General features: G+C 53.6%; 21 non-coding genes across 21 annotated transcripts; 12 read left to right on the top strand and 9 right to left on the bottom strand.

Annotated features, from left to right (window-relative positions):
• The first annotated feature begins 1,849 nt into the window (after positions 1-1,849).
• LOC134543644 (U1 spliceosomal RNA) lies at positions 1,850-2,012 on the top strand. Its single transcript, XR_010077128.1, has one exon. It is a non-coding gene; the product is annotated as a U1 spliceosomal RNA (small nuclear RNA).
• Positions 2,013-2,311: 299 nt separating this feature from the next.
• LOC134543614 (U5 spliceosomal RNA) lies at positions 2,312-2,431 on the bottom strand. Its single transcript, XR_010077098.1, has one exon. It is a non-coding gene; the product is annotated as a U5 spliceosomal RNA (small nuclear RNA).
• A 543-nt stretch (positions 2,432-2,974) lies between these two features.
• Positions 2,975-3,137, top strand: LOC134543643 (U1 spliceosomal RNA). The gene has a single exon (XR_010077127.1). It is a non-coding gene; the product is annotated as a U1 spliceosomal RNA (small nuclear RNA).
• A 1,143-nt stretch (positions 3,138-4,280) lies between these two features.
• Positions 4,281-4,443, top strand: LOC134543642 (U1 spliceosomal RNA). Its single transcript, XR_010077126.1, has one exon. It is a non-coding gene; the product is annotated as a U1 spliceosomal RNA (small nuclear RNA).
• Positions 4,444-4,742: 299 nt separating this feature from the next.
• On the bottom strand, positions 4,743-4,862 carry LOC134543613 (U5 spliceosomal RNA). The gene has a single exon (XR_010077097.1). It is a non-coding gene; the product is annotated as a U5 spliceosomal RNA (small nuclear RNA).
• Positions 4,863-5,405: 543 nt separating this feature from the next.
• LOC134543641 (U1 spliceosomal RNA) lies at positions 5,406-5,568 on the top strand. The gene has a single exon (XR_010077125.1). It is a non-coding gene; the product is annotated as a U1 spliceosomal RNA (small nuclear RNA).
• Positions 5,569-5,867: 299 nt separating this feature from the next.
• LOC134543611 (U5 spliceosomal RNA) lies at positions 5,868-5,987 on the bottom strand. The gene has a single exon (XR_010077095.1). It is a non-coding gene; the product is annotated as a U5 spliceosomal RNA (small nuclear RNA).
• Positions 5,988-6,530: 543 nt separating this feature from the next.
• On the top strand, positions 6,531-6,693 carry LOC134543640 (U1 spliceosomal RNA). The gene has a single exon (XR_010077124.1). It is a non-coding gene; the product is annotated as a U1 spliceosomal RNA (small nuclear RNA).
• A 299-nt stretch (positions 6,694-6,992) lies between these two features.
• Positions 6,993-7,112, bottom strand: LOC134543610 (U5 spliceosomal RNA). Its single transcript, XR_010077094.1, has one exon. It is a non-coding gene; the product is annotated as a U5 spliceosomal RNA (small nuclear RNA).
• Positions 7,113-7,655: 543 nt separating this feature from the next.
• On the top strand, positions 7,656-7,818 carry LOC134543638 (U1 spliceosomal RNA). The gene has a single exon (XR_010077122.1). It is a non-coding gene; the product is annotated as a U1 spliceosomal RNA (small nuclear RNA).
• A 299-nt stretch (positions 7,819-8,117) lies between these two features.
• Positions 8,118-8,237, bottom strand: LOC134543609 (U5 spliceosomal RNA). Its single transcript, XR_010077093.1, has one exon. It is a non-coding gene; the product is annotated as a U5 spliceosomal RNA (small nuclear RNA).
• Positions 8,238-8,780: 543 nt separating this feature from the next.
• On the top strand, positions 8,781-8,943 carry LOC134543637 (U1 spliceosomal RNA). Its single transcript, XR_010077121.1, has one exon. It is a non-coding gene; the product is annotated as a U1 spliceosomal RNA (small nuclear RNA).
• Positions 8,944-9,242: 299 nt separating this feature from the next.
• LOC134543608 (U5 spliceosomal RNA) lies at positions 9,243-9,362 on the bottom strand. Its single transcript, XR_010077092.1, has one exon. It is a non-coding gene; the product is annotated as a U5 spliceosomal RNA (small nuclear RNA).
• Positions 9,363-9,905: 543 nt separating this feature from the next.
• On the top strand, positions 9,906-10,068 carry LOC134543636 (U1 spliceosomal RNA). The gene has a single exon (XR_010077120.1). It is a non-coding gene; the product is annotated as a U1 spliceosomal RNA (small nuclear RNA).
• Positions 10,069-10,367: 299 nt separating this feature from the next.
• On the bottom strand, positions 10,368-10,487 carry LOC134543607 (U5 spliceosomal RNA). The gene has a single exon (XR_010077091.1). It is a non-coding gene; the product is annotated as a U5 spliceosomal RNA (small nuclear RNA).
• Positions 10,488-11,030: 543 nt separating this feature from the next.
• LOC134543635 (U1 spliceosomal RNA) lies at positions 11,031-11,193 on the top strand. Its single transcript, XR_010077119.1, has one exon. It is a non-coding gene; the product is annotated as a U1 spliceosomal RNA (small nuclear RNA).
• A 299-nt stretch (positions 11,194-11,492) lies between these two features.
• Positions 11,493-11,612, bottom strand: LOC134543667 (U5 spliceosomal RNA). The gene has a single exon (XR_010077150.1). It is a non-coding gene; the product is annotated as a U5 spliceosomal RNA (small nuclear RNA).
• A 543-nt stretch (positions 11,613-12,155) lies between these two features.
• On the top strand, positions 12,156-12,318 carry LOC134543634 (U1 spliceosomal RNA). Its single transcript, XR_010077118.1, has one exon. It is a non-coding gene; the product is annotated as a U1 spliceosomal RNA (small nuclear RNA).
• A 6,366-nt stretch (positions 12,319-18,684) lies between these two features.
• On the top strand, positions 18,685-18,847 carry LOC134543633 (U1 spliceosomal RNA). The gene has a single exon (XR_010077117.1). It is a non-coding gene; the product is annotated as a U1 spliceosomal RNA (small nuclear RNA).
• Positions 18,848-19,146: 299 nt separating this feature from the next.
• On the bottom strand, positions 19,147-19,266 carry LOC134543666 (U5 spliceosomal RNA). Its single transcript, XR_010077149.1, has one exon. It is a non-coding gene; the product is annotated as a U5 spliceosomal RNA (small nuclear RNA).
• A 543-nt stretch (positions 19,267-19,809) lies between these two features.
• On the top strand, positions 19,810-19,972 carry LOC134543632 (U1 spliceosomal RNA). The gene has a single exon (XR_010077116.1). It is a non-coding gene; the product is annotated as a U1 spliceosomal RNA (small nuclear RNA).
• The last annotated feature ends 1,840 nt before the right edge of the window (positions 19,973-21,812 follow it).

Below are 21,812 nucleotides of genomic sequence, written 5' to 3'. Positions count from 1 at the left end.
GAAAACGTTGTGCAGTGGCGAAGGGGCCGGCTGTGGGCGTGAGAAGGCAGGCGATCGGAGGCATGCGAGGCGTGCGAGGAGTGGAGGTAGGCGGGCGAGGCGCCGCCGAGGAGGAGGCACGAGGCTGCGAGGCTGGAGGGCGGGGTGGAGCACGAGATGAGCTGGGACTCGTCGAAGAGGGGCCCGGGAGAGTGGTGAAGGGCACAGGAGGAGGTTGCGTGTCGGGCCGGTGCCGTTTAGCATGCTGCTTGCGGCGGGGCTTGGCAGTCAAGGGTCGGTCCGAGGAGGCAGCCCCAGCGCCGTCGTCGGTGTCGGTATCCGGTAGACTGAGGAGACTGTCGTAGCGGTTGCTGGTAGGGACGGCATCGTCGGAGGAGTGCTGGTCGGGGTGGGCGCGCTTGACGGTCTTCGTGGGAACGATGAAGCCGGTGTCCATGGGAGTAGCAGTCGCAGCAGGAGGAACGGCGGCAGGCGGTGAGTCGGTCGGCAACAGCGGAAGAGAAGGCGCAGGAGACATGATCGGTGAAGTGATGCAGGCCGTGGTGGTAGTAGTAGTCACAGTTGGTGGTGTTGGAGCAGAGGTAGTCGTAGGCAGAGCGAGGATGGTGGAGACGTCCAGGCCGTGAAGATGTTTCGTCTCGCTGACCTTAATGCAAACAGTCTGGGTGCGCAGCCCGGCCGGCGCGGGGGAGGGAGGCGGAGCCACCCCCCCGACCCCAGCAGCGCCCGCCTCCCCAGACCCGACTTGCATGGTCTCCAAGCGCTGGCGATGCGGTCCACAGTATTGTCGTGGCTGGGGTGGCCGATTGTCAGTAGTCATCTCATCGCCAGAACCGGCCTCGGCCGAGGGCCTCGGACCAAAGTCGTCCCCGCCCTGGTTCGGCGTCATCGGGAGAGAGTCCATTCCAAACTCTCCCCTCGGCCTCCCCAATAGGCTACAACTTGGTTGCCGGGAGTCACAAGAAGTGGCCTCGGCCGATGGCCTCTGACCGAGGTCGCCCCCGCCCTGGTTTGGCTTCATCGGGAGGGAGTCCATTCCAAACTCCCCCCTCAGCCGCCCCAATAGGCCGCGACTCGGTGGCGCACAGCACTCACAAGAAGAAGATCTAGGATCTAAGAACTAGATCTACACAAGAGCACTCCTGGTGGTCGACTCAGGAACTAGCAGCAGCAGGTCTCGGCGGCTCGCTGAAATTGCTGAAAGGAAACCAGTTAGTTAATGGCCAAAAGTGCTCAGATTTGCTTCAAAAAGCTTTTAAAAAATTCCCCTGAACAGTTTGATGCCTTTGAAGGGAAACCAGAGCACGGTTGAAACTTTGAAAATCCGGACTATATAGGAAAAATGTGCGGACCACCACTAATGGTGAAAATAGCGTACGGTCGTGCAGCCTGAAGCCGCGAATCGTCCGAAAATCGCCTCGTGGGACACGGCACTCGATATTTCGTGAAACCCTAGGTATGTTGCTAATGGAAAAAAGTTCCCCTCTCGACTGTGCCGTGGTGCCCGCCTTTTTGCCGAGGCGGACGCGACGACCCGAGTGCCGCCACGCGGCAAACGGTGTAACCAAGTGCCGCCACGCGGCAAACGGGGTAACCAAATGCACGCGGCGGTCGACCGTCGCCGTGGGTACAGAAACAAAGGAAACGAGGTGCGAGTAGAAACGGGCAGTTGTAGGAAGAAATTGTATTTGCATTGTTGGTGTGTACTGTCATGTAGTGTGATGAACTGGCACGGGAGTGTTATGTCTGGGGAAAGAGCTGTTTCGGAGGTAGAAGTACATAACCTCAAAACACGTTGATGAGGTGGTCCGAGCTCCAAGTGAAATAGAAAAGCGAAACACTGCGCAGCATACTTACCTGGCGTAGGGGCTACCCTGATCAAGCAGGGGGTTCCCCCAGGGTGAGGCTCTTCCCTTGCACTTCGGTTGAGCTGACCTCTGCGATTACCCCAAATGTGGGTAACTCGGGCGCGTAATTTTTGGTAGTCGGGACTGCGTTCGCGCTGTCCCGGTGAAAAAATTTCAACTTAGTAGTTGTGAAGTAGTGTTAAGAATTATGTACAGTGAAGTGTAATTTTTTTTTTTTTTTTCATCTGTGTATGGTATGTAATGCATTCGTAGGTCTCAAGTTTACGGTGCCTTGGCGAACAACCCCACCGTCTTGAAAGTGCGGAAGGAAGGTACGTAATTGTGCATGGTAATAGTTGAAAAAAGAAAAAAAAAATTCCCATGAACGATACTTGTCCAATTCGATTTTTCAGATTTCCCCCTCCCCGCCTCACCCCCGGGCCCAGTGGTTTAACGGTAACCGGCCCAGTGTGTAAACACTGGGCACAACAAAAAATTGTTTAAAGACTCATCAAATGTTCCCCTCCACGGAAATCTTTAGTAAAAGGCGAAAGATTTATGCGTTTGAAGGGAAACCAGAGCACGGTTGAAACTTTGAAAATCCGGACTATATAGGAAAAATGTGCGGACCACCACTAATGGTGAAAATAGCGTACGGTCGTGCAGCCTGAAGCCGCGAATCGTCCGAAAATCGCCTCGTGGGACACGGCACTCGATATTTCGTGAAACCCTAGGTATGTTGCTAATGGAAAAAAGTTCCCCTCTCGACTGTGCCGTGGTGCCCGCCTTTTTGCCGAGGCGGACGCGACGACCCGAGTGCCGCCACGCGGCAAACGGTGTAACCAAGTGCCGCCACGCGGCAAACGGGGTAACCAAATGCACGCGGCGGTCGACCGTCGCCGTGGGTACAGAAACAAAGGAAACGAGGTGCGAGTAGAAACGGGCAGTTGTAGGAAGAAATTGTATTTGCATTGTTGGTGTGTACTGTCATGTAGTGTGATGAACTGGCACGGGAGTGTTATGTCTGGGGAAAGAGCTGTTTCGGAGGTAGAAGTACATAACCTCAAAACACGTTGATGAGGTGGTCCGAGCTCCAAGTGAAATAGAAAAGCGAAACACTGCGCAGCATACTTACCTGGCGTAGGGGCTACCCTGATCAAGCAGGGGGTTCCCCCAGGGTGAGGCTCTTCCCTTGCACTTCGGTTGAGCTGACCTCTGCGATTACCCCAAATGTGGGTAACTCGGGCGCGTAATTTTTGGTAGTCGGGACTGCGTTCGCGCTGTCCCGGTGAAAAAATTTCAACTTAGTAGTTGTGAAGTAGTGTTAAGAATTATGTACAGTGAAGTGTAATTTTTTTTTTTTTTTTCATCTGTGTATGGTATGTAATGCATTCGTAGGTCTCAAGTTTACGGTGCCTTGGCGAACAACCCCACCGTCTTGAAAGTGCGGAAGGAAGGTACGTAATTGTGCATGGTAATAGTTGAAAAAAGAAAAAAAAAATTCCCATGAACGATACTTGTCCAATTCGATTTTTCAGATTTCCCCCTCCCCGCCTCACCCCCGGGCCCAGTGGTTTAACGGTAACCGGCCCAGTGTGTAAACACTGGGCACAACAAAAAATTGTTTAAAGACTCATCAAATGTTCCCCTCCACGGAAATCTTTAGTTTTTTTTTTTTTTTTTTTTTTTTTTTTTTTTTTTTTTTTTTTTTTTTATAAGTGGGGCCCCTAGGGGCCCACACACAAAAACATCATTTAATACATAAAGATACATACAAGGCAGTGGACAAGAACACTGTACAGAACATAAACACAAAGATGAAGAACATGACGATGCTGCTGGACCCCGCCAACACGGAGGTTCTTGAAGGTCCCGGCTACTTGTTGGGTGGAGGGGGGGTGAGGGACTGCTGACTATATAGGAAAAATGTGCGGACCACCACTAATGGTGAAAATAGCGTACGGTCGTGCAGCCTGAAGCCGCGAATCGTCCGAAAATCGCCTCGTGGGACACGGCACTCGATATTTCGTGAAACCCTAGGTATGTTGCTAATGGAAAAAAGTTCCCCTCTCGACTGTGCCGTGGTGCCCGCCTTTTTGCCGAGGCGGACGCGACGACCCGAGTGCCGCCACGCGGCAAACGGTGTAACCAAGTGCCGCCACGCGGCAAACGGGGTAACCAAATGCACGCGGCGGTCGACCGTCGCCGTGGGTACAGAAACAAAGGAAACGAGGTGCGAGTAGAAACGGGCAGTTGTAGGAAGAAATTGTATTTGCATTGTTGGTGTGTACTGTCATGTAGTGTGATGAACTGGCACGGGAGTGTTATGTCTGGGGAAAGAGCTGTTTCGGAGGTAGAAGTACATAACCTCAAAACACGTTGATGAGGTGGTCCGAGCTCCAAGTGAAATAGAAAAGCGAAACACTGCGCAGCATACTTACCTGGCGTAGGGGCTACCCTGATCAAGCAGGGGGTTCCCCCAGGGTGAGGCTCTTCCCTTGCACTTCGGTTGAGCTGACCTCTGCGATTACCCCAAATGTGGGTAACTCGGGCGCGTAATTTTTGGTAGTCGGGACTGCGTTCGCGCTGTCCCGGTGAAAAAATTTCAACTTAGTAGTTGTGAAGTAGTGTTAAGAATTATGTACAGTGAAGTGTAATTTTTTTTTTTTTTTTCATCTGTGTATGGTATGTAATGCATTCGTAGGTCTCAAGTTTACGGTGCCTTGGCGAACAACCCCACCGTCTTGAAAGTGCGGAAGGAAGGTACGTAATTGTGCATGGTAATAGTTGAAAAAAGAAAAAAAAAATTCCCATGAACGATACTTGTCCAATTCGATTTTTCAGATTTCCCCCTCCCCGCCTCACCCCCGGGCCCAGTGGTTTAACGGTAACCGGCCCAGTGTGTAAACACTGGGCACAACAAAAAATTGTTTAAAGACTCATCAAATGTTCCCCTCCACGGAAATCTTTAGTAAAAGGCGAAAGATTTATGCGTTTGAAGGGAAACCAGAGCACGGTTGAAACTTTGAAAATCCGGACTATATAGGAAAAATGTGCGGACCACCACTAATGGTGAAAATAGCGTACGGTCGTGCAGCCTGAAGCCGCGAATCGTCCGAAAATCGCCTCGTGGGACACGGCACTCGATATTTCGTGAAACCCTAGGTATGTTGCTAATGGAAAAAAGTTCCCCTCTCGACTGTGCCGTGGTGCCCGCCTTTTTGCCGAGGCGGACGCGACGACCCGAGTGCCGCCACGCGGCAAACGGTGTAACCAAGTGCCGCCACGCGGCAAACGGGGTAACCAAATGCACGCGGCGGTCGACCGTCGCCGTGGGTACAGAAACAAAGGAAACGAGGTGCGAGTAGAAACGGGCAGTTGTAGGAAGAAATTGTATTTGCATTGTTGGTGTGTACTGTCATGTAGTGTGATGAACTGGCACGGGAGTGTTATGTCTGGGGAAAGAGCTGTTTCGGAGGTAGAAGTACATAACCTCAAAACACGTTGATGAGGTGGTCCGAGCTCCAAGTGAAATAGAAAAGCGAAACACTGCGCAGCATACTTACCTGGCGTAGGGGCTACCCTGATCAAGCAGGGGGTTCCCCCAGGGTGAGGCTCTTCCCTTGCACTTCGGTTGAGCTGACCTCTGCGATTACCCCAAATGTGGGTAACTCGGGCGCGTAATTTTTGGTAGTCGGGACTGCGTTCGCGCTGTCCCGGTGAAAAAATTTCAACTTAGTAGTTGTGAAGTAGTGTTAAGAATTATGTACAGTGAAGTGTAATTTTTTTTTTTTTTTTCATCTGTGTATGGTATGTAATGCATTCGTAGGTCTCAAGTTTACGGTGCCTTGGCGAACAACCCCACCGTCTTGAAAGTGCGGAAGGAAGGTACGTAATTGTGCATGGTAATAGTTGAAAAAAGAAAAAAAAAATTCCCATGAACGATACTTGTCCAATTCGATTTTTCAGATTTCCCCCTCCCCGCCTCACCCCCGGGCCCAGTGGTTTAACGGTAACCGGCCCAGTGTGTAAACACTGGGCACAACAAAAAATTGTTTAAAGACTCATCAAATGTTCCCCTCCACGGAAATCTTTAGTAAAAGGCGAAAGATTTATGCGTTTGAAGGGAAACCAGAGCACGGTTGAAACTTTGAAAATCCGGACTATATAGGAAAAATGTGCGGACCACCACTAATGGTGAAAATAGCGTACGGTCGTGCAGCCTGAAGCCGCGAATCGTCCGAAAATCGCCTCGTGGGACACGGCACTCGATATTTCGTGAAACCCTAGGTATGTTGCTAATGGAAAAAAGTTCCCCTCTCGACTGTGCCGTGGTGCCCGCCTTTTTGCCGAGGCGGACGCGACGACCCGAGTGCCGCCACGCGGCAAACGGTGTAACCAAGTGCCGCCACGCGGCAAACGGGGTAACCAAATGCACGCGGCGGTCGACCGTCGCCGTGGGTACAGAAACAAAGGAAACGAGGTGCGAGTAGAAACGGGCAGTTGTAGGAAGAAATTGTATTTGCATTGTTGGTGTGTACTGTCATGTAGTGTGATGAACTGGCACGGGAGTGTTATGTCTGGGGAAAGAGCTGTTTCGGAGGTAGAAGTACATAACCTCAAAACACGTTGATGAGGTGGTCCGAGCTCCAAGTGAAATAGAAAAGCGAAACACTGCGCAGCATACTTACCTGGCGTAGGGGCTACCCTGATCAAGCAGGGGGTTCCCCCAGGGTGAGGCTCTTCCCTTGCACTTCGGTTGAGCTGACCTCTGCGATTACCCCAAATGTGGGTAACTCGGGCGCGTAATTTTTGGTAGTCGGGACTGCGTTCGCGCTGTCCCGGTGAAAAAATTTCAACTTAGTAGTTGTGAAGTAGTGTTAAGAATTATGTACAGTGAAGTGTAATTTTTTTTTTTTTTTTCATCTGTGTATGGTATGTAATGCATTCGTAGGTCTCAAGTTTACGGTGCCTTGGCGAACAACCCCACCGTCTTGAAAGTGCGGAAGGAAGGTACGTAATTGTGCATGGTAATAGTTGAAAAAAGAAAAAAAAAATTCCCATGAACGATACTTGTCCAATTCGATTTTTCAGATTTCCCCCTCCCCGCCTCACCCCCGGGCCCAGTGGTTTAACGGTAACCGGCCCAGTGTGTAAACACTGGGCACAACAAAAAATTGTTTAAAGACTCATCAAATGTTCCCCTCCACGGAAATCTTTAGTAAAAGGCGAAAGATTTATGCGTTTGAAGGGAAACCAGAGCACGGTTGAAACTTTGAAAATCCGGACTATATAGGAAAAATGTGCGGACCACCACTAATGGTGAAAATAGCGTACGGTCGTGCAGCCTGAAGCCGCGAATCGTCCGAAAATCGCCTCGTGGGACACGGCACTCGATATTTCGTGAAACCCTAGGTATGTTGCTAATGGAAAAAAGTTCCCCTCTCGACTGTGCCGTGGTGCCCGCCTTTTTGCCGAGGCGGACGCGACGACCCGAGTGCCGCCACGCGGCAAACGGTGTAACCAAGTGCCGCCACGCGGCAAACGGGGTAACCAAATGCACGCGGCGGTCGACCGTCGCCGTGGGTACAGAAACAAAGGAAACGAGGTGCGAGTAGAAACGGGCAGTTGTAGGAAGAAATTGTATTTGCATTGTTGGTGTGTACTGTCATGTAGTGTGATGAACTGGCACGGGAGTGTTATGTCTGGGGAAAGAGCTGTTTCGGAGGTAGAAGTACATAACCTCAAAACACGTTGATGAGGTGGTCCGAGCTCCAAGTGAAATAGAAAAGCGAAACACTGCGCAGCATACTTACCTGGCGTAGGGGCTACCCTGATCAAGCAGGGGGTTCCCCCAGGGTGAGGCTCTTCCCTTGCACTTCGGTTGAGCTGACCTCTGCGATTACCCCAAATGTGGGTAACTCGGGCGCGTAATTTTTGGTAGTCGGGACTGCGTTCGCGCTGTCCCGGTGAAAAAATTTCAACTTAGTAGTTGTGAAGTAGTGTTAAGAATTATGTACAGTGAAGTGTAATTTTTTTTTTTTTTTTCATCTGTGTATGGTATGTAATGCATTCGTAGGTCTCAAGTTTACGGTGCCTTGGCGAACAACCCCACCGTCTTGAAAGTGCGGAAGGAAGGTACGTAATTGTGCATGGTAATAGTTGAAAAAAGAAAAAAAAAATTCCCATGAACGATACTTGTCCAATTCGATTTTTCAGATTTCCCCCTCCCCGCCTCACCCCCGGGCCCAGTGGTTTAACGGTAACCGGCCCAGTGTGTAAACACTGGGCACAACAAAAAATTGTTTAAAGACTCATCAAATGTTCCCCTCCACGGAAATCTTTAGTAAAAGGCGAAAGATTTATGCGTTTGAAGGGAAACCAGAGCACGGTTGAAACTTTGAAAATCCGGACTATATAGGAAAAATGTGCGGACCACCACTAATGGTGAAAATAGCGTACGGTCGTGCAGCCTGAAGCCGCGAATCGTCCGAAAATCGCCTCGTGGGACACGGCACTCGATATTTCGTGAAACCCTAGGTATGTTGCTAATGGAAAAAAGTTCCCCTCTCGACTGTGCCGTGGTGCCCGCCTTTTTGCCGAGGCGGACGCGACGACCCGAGTGCCGCCACGCGGCAAACGGTGTAACCAAGTGCCGCCACGCGGCAAACGGGGTAACCAAATGCACGCGGCGGTCGACCGTCGCCGTGGGTACAGAAACAAAGGAAACGAGGTGCGAGTAGAAACGGGCAGTTGTAGGAAGAAATTGTATTTGCATTGTTGGTGTGTACTGTCATGTAGTGTGATGAACTGGCACGGGAGTGTTATGTCTGGGGAAAGAGCTGTTTCGGAGGTAGAAGTACATAACCTCAAAACACGTTGATGAGGTGGTCCGAGCTCCAAGTGAAATAGAAAAGCGAAACACTGCGCAGCATACTTACCTGGCGTAGGGGCTACCCTGATCAAGCAGGGGGTTCCCCCAGGGTGAGGCTCTTCCCTTGCACTTCGGTTGAGCTGACCTCTGCGATTACCCCAAATGTGGGTAACTCGGGCGCGTAATTTTTGGTAGTCGGGACTGCGTTCGCGCTGTCCCGGTGAAAAAATTTCAACTTAGTAGTTGTGAAGTAGTGTTAAGAATTATGTACAGTGAAGTGTAATTTTTTTTTTTTTTTTCATCTGTGTATGGTATGTAATGCATTCGTAGGTCTCAAGTTTACGGTGCCTTGGCGAACAACCCCACCGTCTTGAAAGTGCGGAAGGAAGGTACGTAATTGTGCATGGTAATAGTTGAAAAAAGAAAAAAAAAATTCCCATGAACGATACTTGTCCAATTCGATTTTTCAGATTTCCCCCTCCCCGCCTCACCCCCGGGCCCAGTGGTTTAACGGTAACCGGCCCAGTGTGTAAACACTGGGCACAACAAAAAATTGTTTAAAGACTCATCAAATGTTCCCCTCCACGGAAATCTTTAGTAAAAGGCGAAAGATTTATGCGTTTGAAGGGAAACCAGAGCACGGTTGAAACTTTGAAAATCCGGACTATATAGGAAAAATGTGCGGACCACCACTAATGGTGAAAATAGCGTACGGTCGTGCAGCCTGAAGCCGCGAATCGTCCGAAAATCGCCTCGTGGGACACGGCACTCGATATTTCGTGAAACCCTAGGTATGTTGCTAATGGAAAAAAGTTCCCCTCTCGACTGTGCCGTGGTGCCCGCCTTTTTGCCGAGGCGGACGCGACGACCCGAGTGCCGCCACGCGGCAAACGGTGTAACCAAGTGCCGCCACGCGGCAAACGGGGTAACCAAATGCACGCGGCGGTCGACCGTCGCCGTGGGTACAGAAACAAAGGAAACGAGGTGCGAGTAGAAACGGGCAGTTGTAGGAAGAAATTGTATTTGCATTGTTGGTGTGTACTGTCATGTAGTGTGATGAACTGGCACGGGAGTGTTATGTCTGGGGAAAGAGCTGTTTCGGAGGTAGAAGTACATAACCTCAAAACACGTTGATGAGGTGGTCCGAGCTCCAAGTGAAATAGAAAAGCGAAACACTGCGCAGCATACTTACCTGGCGTAGGGGCTACCCTGATCAAGCAGGGGGTTCCCCCAGGGTGAGGCTCTTCCCTTGCACTTCGGTTGAGCTGACCTCTGCGATTACCCCAAATGTGGGTAACTCGGGCGCGTAATTTTTGGTAGTCGGGACTGCGTTCGCGCTGTCCCGGTGAAAAAATTTCAACTTAGTAGTTGTGAAGTAGTGTTAAGAATTATGTACAGTGAAGTGTAATTTTTTTTTTTTTTTTCATCTGTGTATGGTATGTAATGCATTCGTAGGTCTCAAGTTTACGGTGCCTTGGCGAACAACCCCACCGTCTTGAAAGTGCGGAAGGAAGGTACGTAATTGTGCATGGTAATAGTTGAAAAAAGAAAAAAAAAATTCCCATGAACGATACTTGTCCAATTCGATTTTTCAGATTTCCCCCTCCCCGCCTCACCCCCGGGCCCAGTGGTTTAACGGTAACCGGCCCAGTGTGTAAACACTGGGCACAACAAAAAATTGTTTAAAGACTCATCAAATGTTCCCCTCCACGGAAATCTTTAGTAAAAGGCGAAAGATTTATGCGTTTGAAGGGAAACCAGAGCACGGTTGAAACTTTGAAAATCCGGACTATATAGGAAAAATGTGCGGACCACCACTAATGGTGAAAATAGCGTACGGTCGTGCAGCCTGAAGCCGCGAATCGTCCGAAAATCGCCTCGTGGGACACGGCACTCGATATTTCGTGAAACCCTAGGTATGTTGCTAATGGAAAAAAGTTCCCCTCTCGACTGTGCCGTGGTGCCCGCCTTTTTGCCGAGGCGGACGCGACGACCCGAGTGCCGCCACGCGGCAAACGGTGTAACCAAGTGCCGCCACGCGGCAAACGGGGTAACCAAATGCACGCGGCGGTCGACCGTCGCCGTGGGTACAGAAACAAAGGAAACGAGGTGCGAGTAGAAACGGGCAGTTGTAGGAAGAAATTGTATTTGCATTGTTGGTGTGTACTGTCATGTAGTGTGATGAACTGGCACGGGAGTGTTATGTCTGGGGAAAGAGCTGTTTCGGAGGTAGAAGTACATAACCTCAAAACACGTTGATGAGGTGGTCCGAGCTCCAAGTGAAATAGAAAAGCGAAACACTGCGCAGCATACTTACCTGGCGTAGGGGCTACCCTGATCAAGCAGGGGGTTCCCCCAGGGTGAGGCTCTTCCCTTGCACTTCGGTTGAGCTGACCTCTGCGATTACCCCAAATGTGGGTAACTCGGGCGCGTAATTTTTGGTAGTCGGGACTGCGTTCGCGCTGTCCCGGTGAAAAAATTTCAACTTAGTAGTTGTGAAGTAGTGTTAAGAATTATGTACAGTGAAGTGTAATTTTTTTTTTTTTTTTCATCTGTGTATGGTATGTAATGCATTCGTAGGTCTCAAGTTTACGGTGCCTTGGCGAACAACCCCACCGTCTTGAAAGTGCGGAAGGAAGGTACGTAATTGTGCATGGTAATAGTTGAAAAAAGAAAAAAAAAATTCCCATGAACGATACTTGTCCAATTCGATTTTTCAGATTTCCCCCTCCCCGCCTCACCCCCGGGCCCAGTGGTTTAACGGTAACCGGCCCAGTGTGTAAACACTGGGCACAACAAAAAATTGTTTAAAGACTCATCAAATGTTCCCCTCCACGGAAATCTTTAGTAAAAGGCGAAAGATTTATGCGTTTGAAGGGAAACCAGAGCACGGTTGAAACTTTGAAAATCCGGACTATATAGGAAAAATGTGCGGACCACCACTAATGGTGAAAATAGCGTACGGTCGTGCAGCCTGAAGCCGCGAATCGTCCGAAAATCGCCTCGTGGGACACGGCACTCGATATTTCGTGAAACCCTAGGTATGTTGCTAATGGAAAAAAGTTCCCCTCTCGACTGTGCCGTGGTGCCCGCCTTTTTGCCGAGGCGGACGCGACGACCCGAGTGCCGCCACGCGGCAAACGGTGTAACCAAGTGCCGCCACGCGGCAAACGGGGTAACCAAATGCACGCGGCGGTCGACCGTCGCCGTGGGTACAGAAACAAAGGAAACGAGGTGCGAGTAGAAACGGGCAGTTGTAGGAAGAAATTGTATTTGCATTGTTGGTGTGTACTGTCATGTAGTGTGATGAACTGGCACGGGAGTGTTATGTCTGGGGAAAGAGCTGTTTCGGAGGTAGAAGTACATAACCTCAAAACACGTTGATGAGGTGGTCCGAGCTCCAAGTGAAATAGAAAAGCGAAACACTGCGCAGCATACTTACCTGGCGTAGGGGCTACCCTGATCAAGCAGGGGGTTCCCCCAGGGTGAGGCTCTTCCCTTGCACTTCGGTTGAGCTGACCTCTGCGATTACCCCAAATGTGGGTAACTCGGGCGCGTAATTTTTGGTAGTCGGGACTGCGTTCGCGCTGTCCCGGTGAAAAAATTTCAACTTAGTAGTTGTGAAGTAGTGTTAAGAATTATGTACAGTGAAGTGTAATTTTTTTTTTTTTTTTCATCTGTGTATGGTATGTAATGCATTCGTAGGTCTCAAGTTTACGGTGCCTTGGCGAACAACCCCACCGTCTTGAAAGTGCGGAAGGAAGGTACGTAATTGTGCATGGTAATAGTTGAAAAAAGAAAAAAAAAATTCCCATGAACGATACTTGTCCAATTCGATTTTTCAGATTTCCCCCTCCCCGCCTCACCCCCGGGCCCAGTGGTTTAACGGTAACCGGCCCAGTGTGTAAACACTGGGCACAACAAAAAATTGTTTAAAGACTCATCAAATGTTCCCCTCCACGGAAATCTTTAGTTTTTTTTTTTTTTTTTTTTTTTTTTTTTTTTTTTTTTTTTTTTTTTTTTTTTTTTTTTTTTTTTTTTTTTTTTTTTTTTTTTTTTTTTTTTTTTTAAAGTGGGGCCCCTAGGGGCCCACACACAAAAACATCATTTAATACATAAAGATACATACAAGGCAGTGGACAAGAACACTGTACAGAACATAAACACAAAGATGAAGAACATGACGATGCTGCTGGACCCCGCCAACACGGAGGTTCTTGAAGGTCCCGGCTACTTGTTGGGTGGAGGGGGGGGTGAGGGACTGCTGGGGGTGAAGAGATGCTGATCCAGGAGCCGCGCAGCTGATGGAGGCCGCGCGGAGAAAACGGCGATGCTGATGACGATGGGAAGAAGACGGAGTGGCGATGTAGATGGTGAACTATGGTGGCGGGTCCGCGGAGGCTACCGGTGGACGTGGAGGTCTACGCCGTCATCTACCGGGCCCACCGGCCGCCGGGACGTCGTCAGCGTCGTCGTCGGAGTCGTCGCGTAAGTGGTCAGTCGAAAAGAGCGGTCGTCGTGGGTGGGGTGCAGGAGGCAGCGGCTCCGCAAGTTGAAGGATGAGGGGGTTGTCGCTGCGTCGGCATCGGCGTAGGAAGTAAGTTGTCATGGAGCGAAGGAGAGGGTGAAGGTGGGGCAGGCCGGAGTCTGCCAGGAGAGTCAGCCTGGAGGTGGCGCGGGGGAGTCCGAGAAGGAGACGAATCCCCAGGAAGTAGGTGCGGGTAATGGGGCGAAGGTTGAAACGGGATGAATGAACCCACACGGGGGATGCGTAGGTGAAGCGTGGGATGACGTAGGAATGAAATGCGGTGATGCGAACCGGGAGGGGGGTGCCAGATGAGGGTCGCAGTATCGGTGCCAGCTGCGCCAAGACCGCCCTGGATTGAGTCTTCATGGAAGCAAGGTGCGGGATGAAAGTGAAGGTACTGTCCAGGGTCACCCCCAGATAGCGGACCTCGGGTGACCAGGGGATGGCAGTGCTGGAAACTCGTGGGGGGTGGTCCTGGCGTGGGTGGATGCGTGAGAAGAGAATGGATTGGGTCTTCGAGCAGTTCAGCCCGATGCCGTGCGCGAGGAACTGAGTAGAGAGTGATGTGAGCCCGCGGCTCAGGCGGTCGCCGAGCATCCGCTCGGAGACGGAGGAAGCGAGGAGGCAAGTGTCATCGGCGTACTGAACCAGGTGAGTGCCAGGTGGTGGTTGCAGGTCGGCGATGTGAAGGGTGAAGAGAAGGGGTGAAAGGATGGCGCCCTGGGGGACGCCGGCCATGATGTGACGGGGGTCGGAGAGTTCGCCCTCCACCCGAACCCGGAAGGTACAACCCCCCAGGAACGAGCAGATGAGGCGTATGAGATGAGGTGGAAGGTCGGTGGCGGAGAGACGGTGAATGAGTTGTGAATGGGGCACGGAATCAAATGCCCGGGCAAGTTCCAGAAGCACCATGCCCGTGTGTTGGCGCCGTGCGAAACCTTGGACAGCCAGCACCTCCACACGGGCGATGGCGTGGGAGGTGGAGTGACGTTTGCGGAAACCGAACTGGTGATGGGGGAGAAGATGCAAGAGGTTGACGTGAAGGAGAAGGCGTGTGAGAATGGTCCGCTCTGCGACCTTAGAGATGATGGGTAGAAGAGAAATGGGGCGGTACGATGATGGTAGGGAAGGGGGCTTCCCGGGTTTGGGTATGGGTGAGACAATGGCCACTTTCCAAGGGGTGGGGAAATGACAGAGAAGGAACATCGCGTTGATGATGCGGGTAAGGAAGACCGTCGCCTTCCGAGGAAGAGCACGGAGGACGGGTGCAGGCAGAGAGTCGGAACCGGGGGCAGAAGGGGGCTTGAGACGGAGGAGGAGTGTGCGCACCTCCGATGGCGTGGCGAGAGGGAATGGCAGAGAGTCCGGAAGAACGGGCAGAGTGACGTGATGTGCGAGGGGGGGGGGTGTGTCCCCGTCGTCCGAAGACTCGGAGGAGAGGGTGGGGGGGTCAGCGGAGGCAAACGTGGTCGCGAGGTAGGCAGCGACCGCCTCCGATCGCTCAGGGGCAGTCTCCGCCACCCCGGCCGGGTGGGTGAGTGGGGGAATAGTGGTGGGGACCGATCGGAGGCGCCGGACGTAGGTCCACAGAGAGCCGGATGCAGAGGCGAGGGAGCCGAGACGCCGGGTCTCCAAATGCGCCTTCCACGCCGCGACCATCCGGCGGCACCGGCCCCGCAGCAGGAGGAACACCATCCGTGTCAACGGGGACCGGTTGGCCTGCCACAGGCCGCGGAAGCGGTCGCGCAGGACCACGGCGTCACGCAGGTAAGGCGGGAAGGGGGTGATGCGGGTACTTGGAGTGGCCAGCGGAATGTGAGCGGAGGCGGCCGCAGAGACGGCCCGGGTGAATGACACGACGTTGGCGTCGAGACGGTCGGGGGTGTCGAAGGGGAGGGTGAGGTCGAGTGATGATGAGAGGGTGGTCTGGAACCCATTCCAGTCGGCGTTGCGGAAGTCGAAGCGGGGAAGGTGCGGGTTGGAATGGGGGTAGAAGTGAAGGGAGCCGAGGACGGGCAGGTGATCCGAGGCCCCGGCGGTGAGCGTGGTGAGACCAGAGATGATGGGGAGCGGTGTGGTGAGGGCGAGGTCGATGATACTGGGATGACGGTGGTGCTGAGCGGGGAAGAATGTGGGGGTGGCGGGGGCGCAGATGGAGAGGTTAGTACGCCGGAGGAGCTGACGGAGGGAGCTGCCTCGGCGGTTGGCCGCGACGCAGCCCCAGTAGGGATGGGTGGCGTTGAAGTCCCCGGCCAGCACGACATGGGCATCGAGCCGACCGAGGGCGACAACGGCGGCAGAGGGGAAGGCAAATTGGGGTGGGAGATACACGGAGACTAGAGTCAGGGAGTAGGGCTGTCCGAACAGGCGCACGGCCACAGCCTCAGTCGCGGGTGAAGGTGGAATGTGTCGGCGGTGATGGGTGAAGGTGTCGCGCACCAGGAGTGCCACCCCACCCCCCCGACCATCACGGTCGGAGCGGTGGACGGCATATCCCGGGACGCGGAGGGGTACAGCGGGGGTCAGCCAGGTCTCTGATAGGAACACGACATCGGGTGAGTGCTCGTCGACGAGGTGAAGGAAGTCGAGAAGCTTAGGGAGCAAAGAAAAGGCGTTCCAGACTAGGAGCTTAAGGGGCGGCGGGGGATCCATCGAAGAGACCCAGAAGCGCTTGGAGGAGCACCTCGAATCTCTCCGAAGGGGACTTGGCATGGGACAGGGCGGTCAGGGTGCGGCGAATGAAGGGAAAGTACTGCCGAAACAGCTGGATGAGGTCACGTATGATCGCGGTGAATGAAGTGTCGTCAGCGTCCGGTCGGTGAGATGAGGGGCCCTGAGGTGCAGATGGAGATGGCCCGTCGCGGGAGGGGAACAGGGTGGCGGCGGCGGAACCGCGCCGAGTCCAGGCGTTGGAGGTGACGGCGGGAAAGGCACGAGCGTCGGTCAAGTTTGGCGGTCGCGGTCGCGGTGCCGGGGTGGCCTCAGGCTGTTGTCGGGGGGGGTGGCGTCTGAGGTAGGCCTGGTTCACCCGGCAGTCCATGGAAGTCGCGAAGTGCGCCTCGCCGCAATTGACGCACTTCGGAGTCGTCGAAGTGCACTCGCGGGACCGGTGGGGCCCGGCACACTTGAAACAGGCCACCGGCCTCTCGCAGCGTGTGGATGGGTGGCCGGCCTGCTGGCACCGGTAACACTGCGGGACCCGCCCGCTGCCACGATAGCGTTCGACGGAGACCACCCAGCAGCCCAGGGAGCGTAGAGCCAGGAAGGGAGCTGCCTCCCCCAGGTGGTGAGTATTAACCAGGAACGGACGGGTCGTGGCGGTGTCGGTGACGCGGAGCGGAGTGACGGAAGCAACGGGTAGGTCCAGGTCGAGGAGGGCGGCGTGCACCTCCTCGGGGGTAGTGGTGAGTGGGAGACGCTTCAGGACGAGTCGGTCCCCCTTCTCGTCCTGTCGCAGGTGCGTGAAAGGCTGATGGCCGAGCTGGGTGAGGTGGTTGTATAGGAAGGTGTGATCAGCGGCGTTAGAAGTGTAAAAGGAGGTGCGGCCGTCGACGGAGGTGATGGATAGCTTGCCAGAAAGGAGCGACTGAAACGATTGGGCCAGGGTGAAGGGGCTGGTGGTGATGGGGAGGCGGCAGCCGATGGGCGGCATGCGGGTAGGCTTGACGGTGGCGGCGGCGGAGGCAGATGCGGGGGCGGCAGCAGGTTGGGTGGGAGGCCGGGTGCGGGGTCCAGGTGCAGATGCGGAGGTGGATGGTCGAGGCGACGGCTGACGAGCAGCGGAGGTCGATGGCTGAGTCGCGGCGGTCGTAGTCGGTCGGGGGGTGGTGCGGCGGGTGAGGTGTGAGATGCGGGATGACGTGGATGGTGCAGGTGACGAGTCCCGGGACGAGGTCCCCTCCTCGCCGGCGGAGTCGAGCTCGAGGGCGCCAAACCGGTTGGAGATGGAGGTGCGGTCCTCGGCGCGCCCCATCCTCGGCCGCTTCACCGTCCGGCGGGGGAGGCTGAAGCCGGTGTCCATCGGCACGTCCCGGGGGGCCGCAGGCTCGACAGGGATGAGTGGCAGTGAGGGGGAAGGCGCTGAGAATGGTGAGGAGATGGGGTGAGAAGCAGAGGGGGTGAAAGTGCAAACTGTCGTGGTCGTCATGGTGGTGGTCGTGGTGGTGAGGGTTGCTGCCATGGTGACGTCCGGGGTGAAGGGGGTGTCGGAGCAGAAGCCAGGTGGCACCATCTGGTGATGCTTGGACTCCGACACCTTCGTGCAGCGCTCCTGGGTGCGGATCCCGGTCCGGCTGGGGGTGGGGGGCGGCGAGCATCCCTCTGCTCCAGCATCGCCCGAGGCACCCGTCCGGTCTCGGTGGCCACCAGGAGGCCTGGTGTAGTCCCTCAATGGCGGTTGGAGTCGGCCCTCAAAGTCGGAGTCCCCCAGGGGCGGGTCCTCCCCGGACCCCCCCTCGGCCATGCCGACGAGAAACAATCAAGTCGGCAGGCCAAGAGCCACACCTGGGAGGAACTACTCTTCTCGGCCACCTGGTGACAGCCCCAGGAAGCAGCAGCAGCAGTCAGCAGTCAGTTAAAGGTGGAAGAAGATGGAGTGAATATAATAGGAGTGATGCTGAGTAGAACTTGTAAATAAAAATAAAATAATAATTAGTGGAACCCGAGGGTTGAATTTATTTCTGCAGAGTCCCCCCAGCAATGCCCAGGGGGGGACCCTGTTGCTTGCTGCTGAGAGTTACCAGATCCGGATATGCACCCAGCAGCAAGTCTTCGCACCAGAAACGACTGGTCGGATTATAAAAGCACGCGAGGAAAACTCGAATTAACTAAGGAAATCCCTGCAAACCACTCAGAGTAGCACCTAAGAGCAGTTTGAAGGGAAACCAGAGCACGGTTGAAACTTTGAAAATCCGGACTATATAGGAAAAATGTGCGGACCACCACTAATGGTGAAAATAGCGTACGGTCGTGCAGCCTGAAGCCGCGAATCGTCCGAAAATCGCCTCGTGGGACACGGCACTCGATATTTCGTGAAACCCTAGGTATGTTGCTAATGGAAAAAAGTTCCCCTCTCGACTGTGCCGTGGTGCCCGCCTTTTTGCCGAGGCGGACGCGACGACCCGAGTGCCGCCACGCGGCAAACGGTGTAACCAAGTGCCGCCACGCGGCAAACGGGGTAACCAAATGCACGCGGCGGTCGACCGTCGCCGTGGGTACAGAAACAAAGGAAACGAGGTGCGAGTAGAAACGGGCAGTTGTAGGAAGAAATTGTATTTGCATTGTTGGTGTGTACTGTCATGTAGTGTGATGAACTGGCACGGGAGTGTTATGTCTGGGGAAAGAGCTGTTTCGGAGGTAGAAGTACATAACCTCAAAACACGTTGATGAGGTGGTCCGAGCTCCAAGTGAAATAGAAAAGCGAAACACTGCGCAGCATACTTACCTGGCGTAGGGGCTACCCTGATCAAGCAGGGGGTTCCCCCAGGGTGAGGCTCTTCCCTTGCACTTCGGTTGAGCTGACCTCTGCGATTACCCCAAATGTGGGTAACTCGGGCGCGTAATTTTTGGTAGTCGGGACTGCGTTCGCGCTGTCCCGGTGAAAAAATTTCAACTTAGTAGTTGTGAAGTAGTGTTAAGAATTATGTACAGTGAAGTGTAATTTTTTTTTTTTTTTTCATCTGTGTATGGTATGTAATGCATTCGTAGGTCTCAAGTTTACGGTGCCTTGGCGAACAACCCCACCGTCTTGAAAGTGCGGAAGGAAGGTACGTAATTGTGCATGGTAATAGTTGAAAAAAGAAAAAAAAAATTCCCATGAACGATACTTGTCCAATTCGATTTTTCAGATTTCCCCCTCCCCGCCTCACCCCCGGGCCCAGTGGTTTAACGGTAACCGGCCCAGTGTGTAAACACTGGGCACAACAAAAAATTGTTTAAAGACTCATCAAATGTTCCCCTCCACGGAAATCTTTAGTAAAAGGCGAAAGATTTATGCGTTTGAAGGGAAACCAGAGCACGGTTGAAACTTTGAAAATCCGGACTATATAGGAAAAATGTGCGGACCACCACTAATGGTGAAAATAGCGTACGGTCGTGCAGCCTGAAGCCGCGAATCGTCCGAAAATCGCCTCGTGGGACACGGCACTCGATATTTCGTGAAACCCTAGGTATGTTGCTAATGGAAAAAAGTTCCCCTCTCGACTGTGCCGTGGTGCCCGCCTTTTTGCCGAGGCGGACGCGACGACCCGAGTGCCGCCACGCGGCAAACGGTGTAACCAAGTGCCGCCACGCGGCAAACGGGGTAACCAAATGCACGCGGCGGTCGACCGTCGCCGTGGGTACAGAAACAAAGGAAACGAGGTGCGAGTAGAAACGGGCAGTTGTAGGAAGAAATTGTATTTGCATTGTTGGTGTGTACTGTCATGTAGTGTGATGAACTGGCACGGGAGTGTTATGTCTGGGGAAAGAGCTGTTTCGGAGGTAGAAGTACATAACCTCAAAACACGTTGATGAGGTGGTCCGAGCTCCAAGTGAAATAGAAAAGCGAAACACTGCGCAGCATACTTACCTGGCGTAGGGGCTACCCTGATCAAGCAGGGGGTTCCCCCAGGGTGAGGCTCTTCCCTTGCACTTCGGTTGAGCTGACCTCTGCGATTACCCCAAATGTGGGTAACTCGGGCGCGTAATTTTTGGTAGTCGGGACTGCGTTCGCGCTGTCCCGGTGAAAAAATTTCAACTTAGTAGTTGTGAAGTAGTGTTAAGAATTATGTACAGTGAAGTGTAATTTTTTTTTTTTTTTTCATCTGTGTATGGTATGTAATGCATTCGTAGGTCTCAAGTTTACGGTGCCTTGGCGAACAACCCCACCGTCTTGAAAGTGCGGAAGGAAGGTACGTAATTGTGCATGGTAATAGTTGAAAAAAGAAAAAAAAAATTCCCATGAACGATACTTGTCCAATTCGATTTTTCAGATTTCCCCCTCCCCGCCTCACCCCCGGGCCCAGTGGTTTAACGGTAACCGGCCCAGTGTGTAAACACTGGGCACAACAAAAAATTGTTTAAAGACTCATCAAATGTTCCCCTCCACGGAAATCTTTAGTTTTTTTTTTTTTTTTTTTTTTTTTTTTTTTTTTTATCAAAGGGAACTCCCACTGAAGGGAGTTACCCACCAAAAAATTCATCTTTAATATAAAAAGCGGATACAGGTGAACACAAATAAAACACAACATAGAACACGAATACATGGCCACAAGGGCGAATGGTGACAATCTTTATTCAACACTGACGAAACGGGGCCCCTCCGACGATACCGTCCTAGAGGTCCAGCTGCTTGTTGGGCGGCGAATCTTCTGTGGGCTGCCGGGGGCGACTCGGGGCGCAGAAGGTGCCGGGCCGCAGATGAAGACGGTCCGGAGCAGTGGCGATGGTAGGCAGTAGTTCACTGAGAGCAGAGATCGTGATGGGATGATGCCTGGTAACATTCCTCAGAGCCAACCGTGGACGTGGTGATCACCGTCGTCAGCTGCCGGGCCCACCAGCCGCGACTGCACCAGCGTCAACGTCATCGGGGTCAGGGCGTCTCAAATGATCGTAGGTAAAGAGCGGTCGGCGGGGGTGAGGGGCGTCAGGCAGGGGCTCTGCAAGGAGTCGGATCAGGGGGTTGTCAGAACGCCGGCAGTGGCGGAGGAACTTCTTAGTCACCTTGCAGAGCAGCTCGTGTAAGTGCGGGAGCCCAGTCTGGTCCAGGAGGGTCTGCCGTAAGGTGGCGCGAGGGAGACCGAGCAGGAGGCGGGCACCGAGAAAGTAGGACCGGGCGATCGGACGGAGGTTGTACAGAGAGGAGTGGACCCAAGCCGGGCACGCGTAGAGGAAGTGGGGAAGAACGAAGGAACGGTAGGCAGTCACACGAACGTCGAGAGGGGTGCCGGATGTCGGTCTGAGTACGGTGGCCAGCTGAGCCATGACGGCACGGGACTTGGTGCGGATGGAGTCGAGGTGCGGCAGAAAAGTAAAGGTATTGTCTAGGGTGACCCCCAGATAACGGATGCGAGGCGACCAGGGGATGGCTACGGCGGAGATGACTGGCGGGTGGTCGTGGTGTGGATGAAGTCGGGAGAAGAGGATGGATCGTGATTTAGAGTGATTGAGCCCGATGCCATGCGCGAGGAACTGATTGTTGAGGGAAGTGAGGCCGCGGCCGAGACGGTCGCAGAGCAGCCGCTCGGAAACTGAAGAGGCCAGGAGACAGGTATCATCGGCGTACTGGACAAGATAGGTGCCGGGAGGGGGCTTGAGATCAGAGATGTGGAGGGTAAAAAGTAGCGGTGAGAGAATGGCGCCCTGGGGGACGCCGGCGGAGATGGGGCGGGGGCCGGAGAGGACCCCCTCCACCCGAACCCGGAAGGTGCGACCCTCCAGGAAGGAGCAGAGGAGGCGGACGAGATGAGATGAGAGGTCGGTGGCAGAGAGGCGCTGGAGGAGCTGGGCATGCGGAACGGAATCGAAAGCACGGGCGAGGTCAAGAAGCACCATGCCCGTGTGTTGCCGCCTGGCGAATCCCTGG

This window comes from Bacillus rossius, unplaced genomic scaffold, assembly GCF_032445375.1.
Source record: "Bacillus rossius redtenbacheri isolate Brsri unplaced genomic scaffold, Brsri_v3 Brsri_v3_scf138, whole genome shotgun sequence".
Taxonomy (NCBI): domain Eukaryota; kingdom Metazoa; phylum Arthropoda; class Insecta; order Phasmatodea; family Bacillidae; genus Bacillus; species Bacillus rossius.
This window is presented reverse-complemented; position numbering and strand designations above follow the sequence as displayed.